The following is a 13,159-nucleotide window of genomic DNA, read 5'->3' as shown; positions in this document are numbered from 1 at the left end:
CTAAAAGAGATGAGTGTCAACCACTATTACTTTAGGGTGTTGAGTCAAAAATGTAATTTCAGACAATGGTGGCAAGTCAAGGCATCTGCTGTCAAAAGTGTGTTATGGCTGTTTCTGATGATAAATTATGAGGCCAGCTAATGCAGTAATGCATTCTGAAACTCAATAAAGAAGGAGACAGTTAAGCTAGCAAGCTCAGACTGAAGCATTTCCCGTCAGTTTCTTTTTCTTCAAAATGACTCTGGAAATGTTTTGGGAGATGAAAATGTGTTCAACATATTTGACTTGCAGGTGTCCCTGATGTGGGATCCAGGGACATATCTGAACACCATGTCAAGAACATGCACTCGAAATGCTAGAATCAAACGGGTTTTTTGCTCATTTAGTCAAGGAAAACATCACATGGCAAAAACGAAAATACAGCATAAAATTTAGGCGATCAAGAAATGACAAAACACGATGATTTTGTTTGTCAAAAAGGTGAAGGATTTTTTTTTCTTAGTCTTCTAACAAGTTCACACCTCCATGCTAGAATGTGCAATAATTTGAAAATGTTTTATTCTTTTTTTCTTTCTTCCTTTCTTTCTTTTTTAAACCAAACCCCACACAAGTTAAGAGAAGAGCAGACAATATGATTCATAAAGGGAATGACTCACATCCCAAGTGTGTTTGCTTGTTGTGAGACGTTGGTGTGTTTGAAGCACACAGAGAAACATCTTTATATTAGAGTGAAACCTTAATCGTGTTTCCACATTTTGGAGACACGAAGGGAGCAGCAATGCCTGTCTCTTTGCTTCTCACTACAACTAACCTGAGCCTCGGTTAGTGAGGGACCCTAAACCAGGCAAAATGCACTGTAGCCTCATTATGTCACTTCTCGTCTCAGTATAATGTATTCATGCTACACAGTGTTTTCTCTTTCCGAGCGCCTATCTGATGTTCTGCACAACACCTACAGTACTCGTCTTTCTCATAGCTTCCTTGAGATGTCGCATAAATAAAAGCATGTGTTAAACAGGGACATGTCTGAATCACATGTCCAGTTAATGCTTGTTAGTGTCACAGATGTGATTGTGCTGTCACTTTTGGTTCTTGTGTCTCTTTGTCTTTTTCCGTGGCGGAACAGCGTGACTCCGTCATGTCACTTTATGCAAAGTGACATCAGAAATAAAAACCTACCAACAGGAGCAGGAGGAATACTGGTATTGTCAACATGGTCTAAATCTCTTTCTATTGCTTAGTTCAAACCAACAACAGTTTAGTCTGTATTGGGCTTGCAGGAGACTCGGGTCTGTATTTTCATCTTTTGTGCACAGCTTTATTTGTGTTGCATGTAATTCAAAATGCTGACTCCATATGTGCTTTTCCCTTGTGCGATTCTCACTGTGAAACTGTTTTGATTTTGTTTGGCTTTGATGTTCTTAATACTAACATTTCATGTTTTTGGCATTGCTCTTTAAAACTGAACACTTTTATTCCTGTCTGCCATTGCCTATGCTCATGTGGATTTATGTTGATCACCACTGTGGGGATCGCTGATAAGTGTCCGTTGGACAGGGATAAACAGGATTTTTATTTGAAAATGCTGAATTAAAGTGATACATGAAAACCACTAAAATATCAGTTTGGTGCAGGACAGCACGTTGTTGCAAAAACTCTTCATCATTTCATCTCATTCAAAAATCCAAACAGAGGAATCCAACGAGATTACAATTCAGCTTTGTGAATAAATTGGCTGACGCTACTAAAAGTAGCGTATGGAGAGAAATAAAGCAAGCATGAGCAAAAGCACTGAAGCACACTCCCACCATCATTGTATTGAATGCTGTGGATACTGTAAGTACTTGCAAGCATTGCTAACTAAGAGTGCTTTTTAAAATCACTGCTCAAAACTGAAACTGTCAGGACCACGTTAGCTGAGATAGGATTCCAATTCCAGTTTGCCCCCCAAATTTTATAGTCCATAATTTGAACATATATATAATGATTACTGTGAAATTTTCAGTTTGGTTCGTTCAAGATATATTTTCTGTCAACCCACTTTGTCTAGTTTTTCACACTCTGAAATCTGAACATGAATATCTCCAAAACTATTAAATAAGAACCTAAAATTTTCCTTTCTTTCTTCTTTTTAAACAAGATTGTAGTGCAGCAGAAATCCGATATGGGTGCCATGACAGATGCTTACTTTGACTAGACAAACATTATGTTTAAGTTTCTAATAAATCAACAGCAGTTGGCTGTCCCACAGGGGCCAAACATTAACACCACTGTGGATCGAATTGCACCTTTGTGGACATTTTTAGAATAACTCCCGAGATACATAACTGTCTTGTGTAGTCTTTATCCATTGTGTGATATAATTACATTCTTTTTAACCCAAATCTCACTATCTTATTATTTTACAGTGGAATATATAATTATTCTTTCTAATTTTGTACAGTTTCTTGTATTTTTCTGCTGCGTATCTGCAAAACATGAAGTGAGGTGCGCATCTAGGGGGCGTGTCCACTCACACAGCATGCCCGTCTGTGCAGGGCGGTGTGCTTGCTGTTGCTGCACATAAAGAGTGTAATCCATGAATTGGCACTCTGTGTGAAACAAGAATCAAATTAATATGTAACAACATGACCTAATTGTAAGTTTGAAACTCTCTTAGGTTAATAACTACTTTATCAAAACTAAAATGACAAAAAGTTTTGACTGGAAAATTAGTTGACTTCATGCTGGATATTAGAGGCATGTTCAAACTTTGTGCAAGACTTTTACATTAAATATTAATGGACTTTATTTTACGTGTTTAGCTGAAATAATTTATTTAAAATAAATTATTAATATTCAGAAATGCAAAAGAATGCAAATATGCAATTGTTGAATAAATTTAGTCCAGTTTCCATGTTATTGGTATGTCTAGAGTATAAATTGTAACTCTAAAAACATATTGAGAACGCTCTTAATGTATGTTAAAATAGATAAATGGAGCAAAATAAAGGAAAATAAATATATAAATAAAAAAGTTGTACACTGTTACTTTTTACATTAGTGATTATTATTGCAACAACATGTAGATTGTAGGAATCCTGGTAAAGTTGGCCCTCTTGCTCTCTTGTGTGTGTGTGCATGTGTGTGTGTACATTATAATGCTATGTTAGAATTGTCATTATATTATGAAAAAGTAATATGGCTAGAAATATGCTCTTAACAGGAAGCTGATTAGACTATTGCGCACCTATATATTTGTGTCCACCTCACTGTTATTTTCAAAGTAATACTGCATTTTTACCATATTGATTTCTGAAGAAAAGCTTGTGGCCTGACAGCAACCTGCCTGTCACCGAGTGTGGCCCATTTTCAGTCTTGATTGACGAGTCTATTGACAAGAGAGATGACACGCAGCTTGGTGCTCTTATTCAAGGTTTTAAGGAGCAGAGAGCAGCAAGTTGTTTATACTGATCTGTTACACGGTGACAAGCGGGGGCATCTTTGTAACAGGCGATGTTTCACTGCAGTAAACTGACTGCTCGTGAGTGGCATTCAAATTAGACTGAGGGTTTGTGTGTGTGTGTGTGTGTGTGTGTGTGTGTGTGTGTGTGGGGGGGGGGGGGTTGTATCACTATGGATGTATGTTGTTGTGGCAAAAGCAGCTAGAGCTGTTTTGATTTGCATTAAGTAAAGTGAGAGTGGAACTCTCACTGGCCAGGAAAATACACAGCGATCAGAGTGAAAGCATACAGACTGACACTCTCGCTGCACTGCTGAAATGTAAATTGAATACTGACAGCTACTGCTACCATTTAATGGTTGCTTCAGAGATGCTGAGCCCAAAATATATAACGCACACACTTAAATTCCTAACATGAGACTGTTACAATTTGAAACACCAAATTTAAAACATTTAGAGGCAAAAAAGTTGCATCAGATTTGCATCATGCAAAGTATTTTAAACATTGAAACCACTGGTATGAATTGAGAAATGTACAAACTAGCACAGTGCAAACTACTTAGCCAGAGCTATTAACCGCAATCTTCCAAAACTAAACTGTGTATTCAGCAAAGAAATATAATGTCACAACCCCTTTGGTGCTATTAGTTCATCTGCCATTAACTGGCAGTTACAGAAAAACAAGTAAACAATGACAGATGTGTAATATTTCACCTAAAACATGATCTAAAAGTAAGATGAAGTCAATATCAGCTGTATTGTTTTTGTGTAACCTACAACATCAGTAAATCTCTACTATGAAACCTAACCATGAGGAGAGCCGAAGGAGTCAACTTTCTTAGCATAACCTATTGTACTGACATTTCCCCCCTTTAGACTGGAGCAATTTGTGTATAGCAATAGTTTGCAAAGTGGTACTTATATTAGATACTGGTGTGATACTCACTCAAAGGTGGATGGATTTGAATCTGTGACATCTGGCTGTTTTATGGGATTTAAATCCAATTCTATGTTTAGTATGTCGCCTGTCAGCTTCATTTATAAGTAGAACAGTACATTTTGGTAGAAAACCTAACAAAGCATGAAGGACGCTAATGACAAAAGACCACCAATTTGGAAGAATTTCCGTTCCATTTCTTTCTCTGTGTGTACGCGTCTCTGTATAACACATGCAGTTAGACCCATATACATTTGTACACTCACATAAGTTTTGTTTTTTTACCCGTTTACTGAAATATATTCCACTTTTACTGACACAATGTCTAGACCCATGGCTCTCATTCAGATTGGATGAAGGGTTTAGGAGTTTCAGCTCCTTAACATGCACTACCCTCTTTTTAAAGAGACTGAAAGTAATTGGACGCACTCACTCACTTACAGGCTATTCTATGGGCAGGTGTGAGCAGTTCCTTCATTATGTTATGATTAATTAAACAGATAAAAGGCCTGGAGTTGATTTGAGGTGTGGTGCTTGCATTTGGAAGATTTTGCTGTAAACAGACAACATGTGATCAAAGGAGCTCTCCATGCAGGTGAAACAAGACACACTTAAGCTGAGAAAACCGAAAAAAAAAAAACCATCTGAGAAATTGCTACAATATTAGGAGTGGCAAAATCTACAGTTTGGTACATCCTGAGAAAGAAATAGTGAACTAGTAAAGGAAAATTACCTGGACATCCACGAAAGACAACAGTGGTGGATGATCGCGGAATTTCCATGGTGATAAGAAACCTGCTCACAACAGCCAACCAAGTGAACAACACTCTCTAGAACGCAGGCGCATCAATATCCAAGTCTACCATAAACAGAAGACTGCAAGAAAGTAAATACAGAGGGTTCACTGCAAGATACAAGCCACTCCTAAGCCCCAAGAATAGAAATGCCAGCACAGTTCTAGAAAAACATTCTAGAACTTGGACAGATGAAACCAAGATTTATCTCTATGAGAATGATGGTAAGAAAAAAGTATGGAGAAGGGCATAAAAATGCTAATGAGCCAAAGCAAACCACACCAGCTGCTAAACACGGCAGAGGCAGTGTGATAGCTTGGGAGTGCATGGGACAGTAGTGTTGTTCCACAGCCACATAATACAACACCAAACATAAGTAAAGTGCTCCTCCATTAGCCCACTCAAAATCCTGCTGATGTTGCTATCATTCGACACAACTACATCTATCACTATAGCCATATTCCTCTGCTTGTCCATCAGTACTATCTCCAGTTGTTTAGCCATTAACAGGTTGTCTGTCTGTATTTGGAAGTCCGACAGCATCTTAGCCCAGTCATTCTCGACCACGCTAGGGGTTGTATCCCAATTTGACTTCTGGAATTCCAAGCCACAGTTGGCACAGATGTTCCTGTATACTATGTTGTTCCGTTTATGCCGTGCCATTCAGTCAATCTTTATCCGGCCACTGGTAGGATGTCTCAATATTAGCCACTTCTTTTATCTGTTCTTCTAATTTATATGTTCACAAATATAAATTTTTGTCTCTCCTCATTTATATAATTAAAAACTATTTTTAATGGCATTTGTCAACTGAAATGTGTTGACTGTAACTACACAGAAAGCATTTTTTTTGGTTATTATTTTCTGTATTTTGCTGTGTTTTTTGTAGTTACTTCTTTAATGTTTAGCCTTTTTTCTTCTTCTCCGTGATTCACTTTTTGTTCCCTCTGCAGACTACTTTGCTGATTGACATTGACTTCGCTTGCCCTTAATTTGCTTTGATAGCTGGGCTAAGCTGCAGCCCTGGACATGCACGAGGATCAATGCCAGCCATAACTTTGTACGCCCGGGACAACAGAACAAATGACTTATCCATCTTATCAACACTTTAAGCTAAACTTGCTCTCTGGATTTTTTTTCCATTCAGGATTCGTAGCAGATATTTTTAAGCTGTACTCCTGTGACAGAACAGACAGGAGTAATTAAGAGTGGTTGCTCTGTCTAGCCAAAATTGACCGATGCTTTATCTAACCAGCACTAAGAGGGGCACCACTCTGGTGGGTGATATAACAATTTCAGCTTGAGGCATGTGTACATTTTAACATTGAGGCAGTGCAGCACATATGAAATCTACTTTGTATTCCAGTGAAATCGTGTTTTTTTGTGTTAATGTACTAGATGCTTTAAATTAGACGGAGCCAGATACAAACAATTTCTTATCCAATTTATCATTGTTTCATGGTAATGTTGTTTCCCAATTTGCACCTATTTTTGTACAAGTCACTCATAATCAAGTCGAAGCCAAGGGCATAAATAATTGGTTAATATGCAGTGCCAGAATCATTCTAAAGGCAATATTTTTCTCCTGAGTAGGCAAAGAAAAAAAAAACCTCACTTGTCTTTTCTTAAATGATTACAACCTGTTTTTTAGTATGCAAAGCAAACACTGAATCTAAAAAACAGTGAGTCACTGCTCAACTTGCCACATGAAAAAACAAACAAACAACTGAGCTGGGATGATGATTGTGATAGCGTCACAAGGCAAGCTTTGTCAACTGATGTGGCTTTGACTGTGAATGGACTGAGGACGGCATGTGAGTGCGTATGGATCACATTCAAGGTCATATTGATTAGGAAATGAAACCACAAAGCACCCTCGGTAGCCACTACAGGGAAATAATAGACAATATATTAGACGTCTTCTGTTCTGGTTTGTAAAATGTCAAAGGTAAGAGAGTTTCTTATATGTACTGTGATTTAACACTACATTATTTCTCACATTTGGCCTGCTGTACTGAGTGTGTCACTATCAGCTGTTAGTGAATCATCTGCATTTGGCTTTGCAGAACCTGACATGCCTTCTCAAGAGTTTACTCTTGGCCCAAATCAGGGCGTGACATTTAAAGCAGGGCATCCACTTACAGATTGGATATGTCTACTGCTCTTGGCTGTGCCTTTCTTTGGCCATGTTGCCAGGATCCTCTTTTCTTGATGCCATTGAATTCATGATAACAGTGTATGGACTCTAATCTTGCCATTTTGTCTTAAATGGATTAAGAATTAGCCCTGCTGTCTTTAAGAACTCCATAAGATTGAAGGCAGTAGTAATGGTCTCAGTGGCATGGGGGCATGGGGCAGACTGCACACACTGGCCTTTTCATTTATGGTAGCAGCGCTGACTTGTTCTTGCACTGTCAGTGCAGATAACTTCATTGTCATTGTCATGCAGAACTGCTCATCTGTGTTGGCTTCCTATTTAGTCTGACACTGGTGACAGGGAGAGGTTTCGTTTTTTTTGGTCTTGTAAGGTCACTAAAATGCTGACTTTTTGCTTGTTTTGCAGTTTCTGCTATGAAAGAAGAATAAAACAAAATACTGTGTTTCCTTATAATATAACTTATAACTGAATACAGACTAATCTCAGGCCTTCAGGGCAGAAGGAGAAAAAGCCCCCTTCAAGGAAATTTGCTGAAATACAGCAGCACAACAGGAACTTCCGCCGCTTCCGCAGGTGCCATTTGGCTCTCTGGCCAAGCTTAATCTGATTTAGCTCTGCCTGCTCCTTACATTCTGTGTGTCTGCCACCGGTGCCTGTCGAGAACATGTATCACACTGAGCAAGAAGCAAGTTGAGCCAGTGACACGACACCATCTGCACATGCAGGTAGCAATCTGTGCTTCCCCTTTCCTGTCCTGGCCTGCAATCAGTGTCTCCGGCACACTTCTTATTGATTCAAATGTCCTGTGATTTCTTAAGATGGCCACTCACAGTGGAATGGCAGGATCTTGTTCCGTGTTTCAATAAATTGCCGAGCGGTACCAGGAAAAAGAAGACAGCAAGAAGATAAGCTTGACATAGATGTTGTTTTGCTGTTGATGTACAGTTCTTTACTAGAAGTACCAAAATGTAGAGAAAGGTACTGAAAATCACATAAATAATAGAGGTGATTTGTTTTTATTGTAGTGTCCAAGTAAACTGCCAATTTTACCAAAGTTAAATTGGTTTGTCAAACCACAAAAAAATATTTAGTGAAGTATTGTTTTCAAGAAAAAAAGAGAACATACGGCACCGTATGCAAAACACACACACTTTCTTTAATGCGGATAAAGCTATTTGGCGCTTTTTGATGCGGACATCAATTGATGTCAGTAGAGTGAAACAGCTTTTCTTGCTGGTATCACACACAACACATGAAGCCTAAGAAGGAGACTATCTGAAAGGCGAGTGACTCGCATGCATTACACGGTCCGAGACACACTCCCAGGAGACAAGGTCCAAATGGCCTCACTGAGCAAGTCCTGCACGACTGCTCCGCACAGCACAGCCAGAGTGCATGAAAGTGGTGTGAGACACGGAACTTAATATCTTTCGCTCTGGTGGGCTGCTTTAATAGAAGCTGTCCATCCTGAACAGCATAAGAAAATAACAAAATATTCTGTTTGGTCTAATTTTACTATTGTCACAGTGTTTTTATTTACACATTCATGTAAACAAAAGTGGGACATGTATGGAGTTTTTTTTTGGAGCAGGGTCAGCAAACCAAGTCATGTCATCACACAAGAGTAAATGAATGTAATGTTTTTTGAATCAAATTTCCACATCAGCAAGAATTGCTTTGGTAATGGAAGGAGTTTTACTGTGCATAGTAACTGTGCACTTCCCTCTCAAATGTATTCATCTTATAGAAACACTGAGAAAAATCATTCTCTTCAGCTAAGTCAGTTCTTTTGACCTTCATACCAATAAATTAAATATTGCGGTTGGGTGCGAGATAAACACTGACGTCACAGCACATCATCCACCTTGGCTCTGTCACTCCATCCTTAGCTGATTTACCGGAGATCAAAGGCATGGCATGCATTCAGTGTTTGTCTTGGCAACTGCAAGTGTGTGGCAAAGACAGGATATTTTCTCAGTTTTGTACTGTGTTATTATATTATACAGCACATACTTTGCAAGTCATATGCAACAGTTACAGACATTAAGTAATAATTGCAGAGAAAAGTAAAAGAGTGTTCAATGACAGGTCATTAAAGATTACCCAAGTCCCAAAACACAGATGGTGTACGTTTGGCTGAGCTGTCACGTTTCAGCCCTGTCTCCACGATCCATATTCCAATGCTTGTAGCTTTAACTGCAGACTGATGGTTGGGACATTCCGGTGCTATGAACACATAATTATAGCTTGTAAGCTGCACATTTAAATAAGCCTTCAACATGCATGCTAGTATAATTTTACCTGAAATAAGCTATTGGAAAGTTTTGACAGGGATCAGAAAAGTCTTTAATGATGTAAAGTCTTTGCAATTTCTAGTTTAGTAAGCATCCACATATCCATATTGATACGTCTATGCTTATGCTATGGTAGGGTATTGTAGGGTCTTTGCCTTACAATATAAAGCGCTTTGTTCTTGTGTTGTGGTGCTACATTAATAAAGCTGAATTGAATTGTCATATTTGTGTTGTTTTCGTAGTTTTCTGAGTGTTTGATATGATCTAGAGTTTTTACATATGGGCAAGTTAAAGGCCATAAATAAATTGATTTAATTGATTATTAAATCTGAATTAAGTCATGATTTTTTTCATAATGAAGCCATCATTATTATTATTTTTATTACTTACTAGTATACAAATGTTCCAAATTTGCTAAATGCTGTAAAGCTTTGGGAAACTACAGCGACAGATGTGATACAGATACATGTCCCAATTTTTATTTATTTATTTTAAATCGAGTAGTTCAAGAAAAAAGAGTCAATTTATGTTTCAAAGGACATTGCTGGCTGCATCATGTGCAAATTGAACATTTTCAGTACAGCAGCAGAACTTTTCTCCACAAACAAATTTCATACAGGAATCACATGTGGAAACTTTGAAATCCTTCAGACTGATACAATTTAAATTTAAACAACAAAAACAAACAAACAACTTGACTTACATGACCTAAAGGCAGGTTAACCGAAAAAGCTAATTTTGTCATGGATAACTGATAGATCATTTTGGTGTAAATGTTGGTCCATGTTTTGTTATATGTGACGATTTTATCTTCTAGACTCATGTTATTTTAAGCCATTTTAAGCCTGTTAGCGATTTGAAGTTGCTTGTCACTGTTCTCTTTCTGATTTACCTTGTAGCCAATCTCTTTTCCTGTTGGTTGCTAGTGTTCCTACAGATTGTCACACCGGTCAGCTTTGAAACTGCCTCTTTAGGACAGCTGAGGTGAGTCTAATTCATTGTGTGCCATTTGAGATTGTATCTATGCCAAAGGCTTTAAGCATACTATCCTGTTTCTCTCTTCAAAAAAAGTGCAAAGTCATGAGGATGAGAGTCAGGAAGAGAGAGCGACGGGCTGTACAGATGCAGAGGGGTTGCTGCCATGGTTCACTTGGATTTATTTAGAGTATTTTGAAGTGACAGATGCCTCATCTCATACAGACAGAGCAGTGTTCAGACTGGCTGTACGCACAAAGACAGGTTGCAGTGCCAAGCAGTCTTTTATTAAAGACAACTGGACATGGCCTGTGTGGTTATGTGAGTGCACTTAAATGACCTGATGACAGTCCTTACAAGACTATGCAATATGCCAGTAGAATTTGCACCATAAATAACAAAGTCCAGAGGACTTTAAAGTCGTATTTCATTTTCCATTTTATATTTCATATTTTACATAGTGCACACGCAGAAGTTCATGTTAAGCTAACCTCAAACATAAGTTTCCTTCCCTCTTTTATTACCTCTGACTCTCAGACACTGCTCTCAGCTCTTAAAACTGGTATGTGTCAAAGAGTGAAATTACTTATTGAACAGCTAAGATTCACGGCACTGAATTAAATGGTATTGACTGCATTTACTTTTTGTACTGACTATAAGTGTTCAGAATGTTCTGGTTTTAAACACCCAATTCCTGGATATTGACTTAGCTTTGTCCAAATATGGACAAGCATACAAACTCACCACAGTGAAACTGGGAGTCTGGAAATGAATATGTATAAACTGCTGTGATCTCACTCTTCTTTCAGCTGGTCCTTTTAGGGGTCATCTGTCTCCATCTCACCCCAGCATCCTCCTTTATCATCACACCAACCCTCTGCATGTATTCTGTCACTACATCCATGACCCTCTTCTGAGGTCTTCCTCTTTTTCTCCTGCCTGGAAACTCCAGCTTCAACATCTACTATATCCTTTTTCCAGTATATCCACTATCCCTCCTCTGCACTCCAAAATATCTCAGCTTTGCCTCTCTTTGTCTCTTAAACTGCTTGAGCTGTTCTCTTATACACTGCAGTTGCTTTAAATGGTTAACACTAGATATTTAAACTACTCCACCTTCACTTCCTCGGCTCCTTGCATGTTCATCTTTCCACCAGCCATGTATTTTGTCTTTCTTCTACTGACTTTCATTCCTCTTCTTTCCAGTACGTACCTCTCTCCCCCACCTGCTCCTTACTCTCACTACAGATAACAATATTGTCTGGAAACATTATAGTCCACAGAGACTCCTGCCTGACCTCATCTGTCAGCCTGTCCATCACCACTGCAAAAAAGAAGGGGCTCAGAGCCGATCTGTGATGAAATCTCCCACCCCACCTTGAACCCATATGTCACTCCTACCACACACCTCACCACTGTCTCACTGTCCTCACACACGTAGAAATTCTAATAAGAGGATTTTTCAGAGGAAATGCAAGTCTTGTTGGAATATGTTTAAGATATTCCATAGAGAGTGTATTTTCTTCATGCATGATGAGTGCTTCTCAAGAGATGATGGGAGTGTGTAGGGTGTGGGTGTCATAGCGCAACCACAGAACAGTTTTAGCATGTTTTAGTTGCTAAAAGCAGATATTGCATTGCATGTGCCAGGTGCTGCTTTGAAAACACAATTTTTCAATCATTATTTTACACTTCTTTGCAAAAACATGAAAACATAATATTATTTTTAATGAGTTTTCAGGAACCAGGGGTTTTTCCTGTTATGCGAATTCCAAGTATTGTAAGACAGCCTACACTAGTAAGGGATCACAGTTTAGATCTGTGGAAAAACAAGTAATACCAAGCCACTGTATGGTACAAAACAGAATGATGGATGGCCCATGAGATAGCAGCCTGTAAATGAGCAGATAGGTCCTAGTAAATGGAATGAGAAAGTGCATAAGACCAAAGTGAAAAAAGATGGCAGCGCAGAATATTTGGGTCATCCAGCCTGCAGTGAGTTGTCCCTCAGGCATCAACTGTCATAGAGGACTTTGAAGAACTTAAAAGATGGATGTTGCAATGAACACAGCAGACTTGGCTCACACAGAATATAGACAGATGTATTTCAGATTGTTCAGAGTATTTTAAGATGGATGTGGGGAGGTCCTGTCTAGACGCTTAAGACACTGTTGATGCAAGATTATTGGTCTGGTCTGTCTAACACCCCATTTAAAATGATCCAAAAGTCAAAACCTGATTTTCAATAAAGTAAATGTTTTTCCAGCTTTTGATTCAGGGGAATGTCGTAACTGTAGTAACTTAAAAAAAGCGAATGGTTTGGTCAAGAATGACTAGCAATGTCGTACCCATGAAAAATGTTTCTACAATAACTGAGCTCTTGAAAATTTTGAAAGTTAAAGCGTGTGTAATGCAGTAGTTAGCACTAATGTCTCACAACAAGATGGTCCTGGTCAGCTGGAGCCTTTTCATGGGGAGTTTGCATGTTCACCTTGTGCCTGTACACACATAAAGGTAAAAAAGAAAAGGTGGTAGCCATAACTGCTTTGTAATTCAGGA

Source organism: Diplotaxodon limnothrissa, linkage group LG7 (genome assembly GCF_057381915.1).
Source record: "Diplotaxodon limnothrissa isolate DT_005_m linkage group LG7, D_limnothrissa_male_GT1.1, whole genome shotgun sequence".
Classification (NCBI taxonomy): Eukaryota; Metazoa; Chordata; class Actinopteri; order Cichliformes; family Cichlidae; genus Diplotaxodon; species Diplotaxodon limnothrissa.
Note: the sequence above shows the minus strand (reverse complement) of the source record.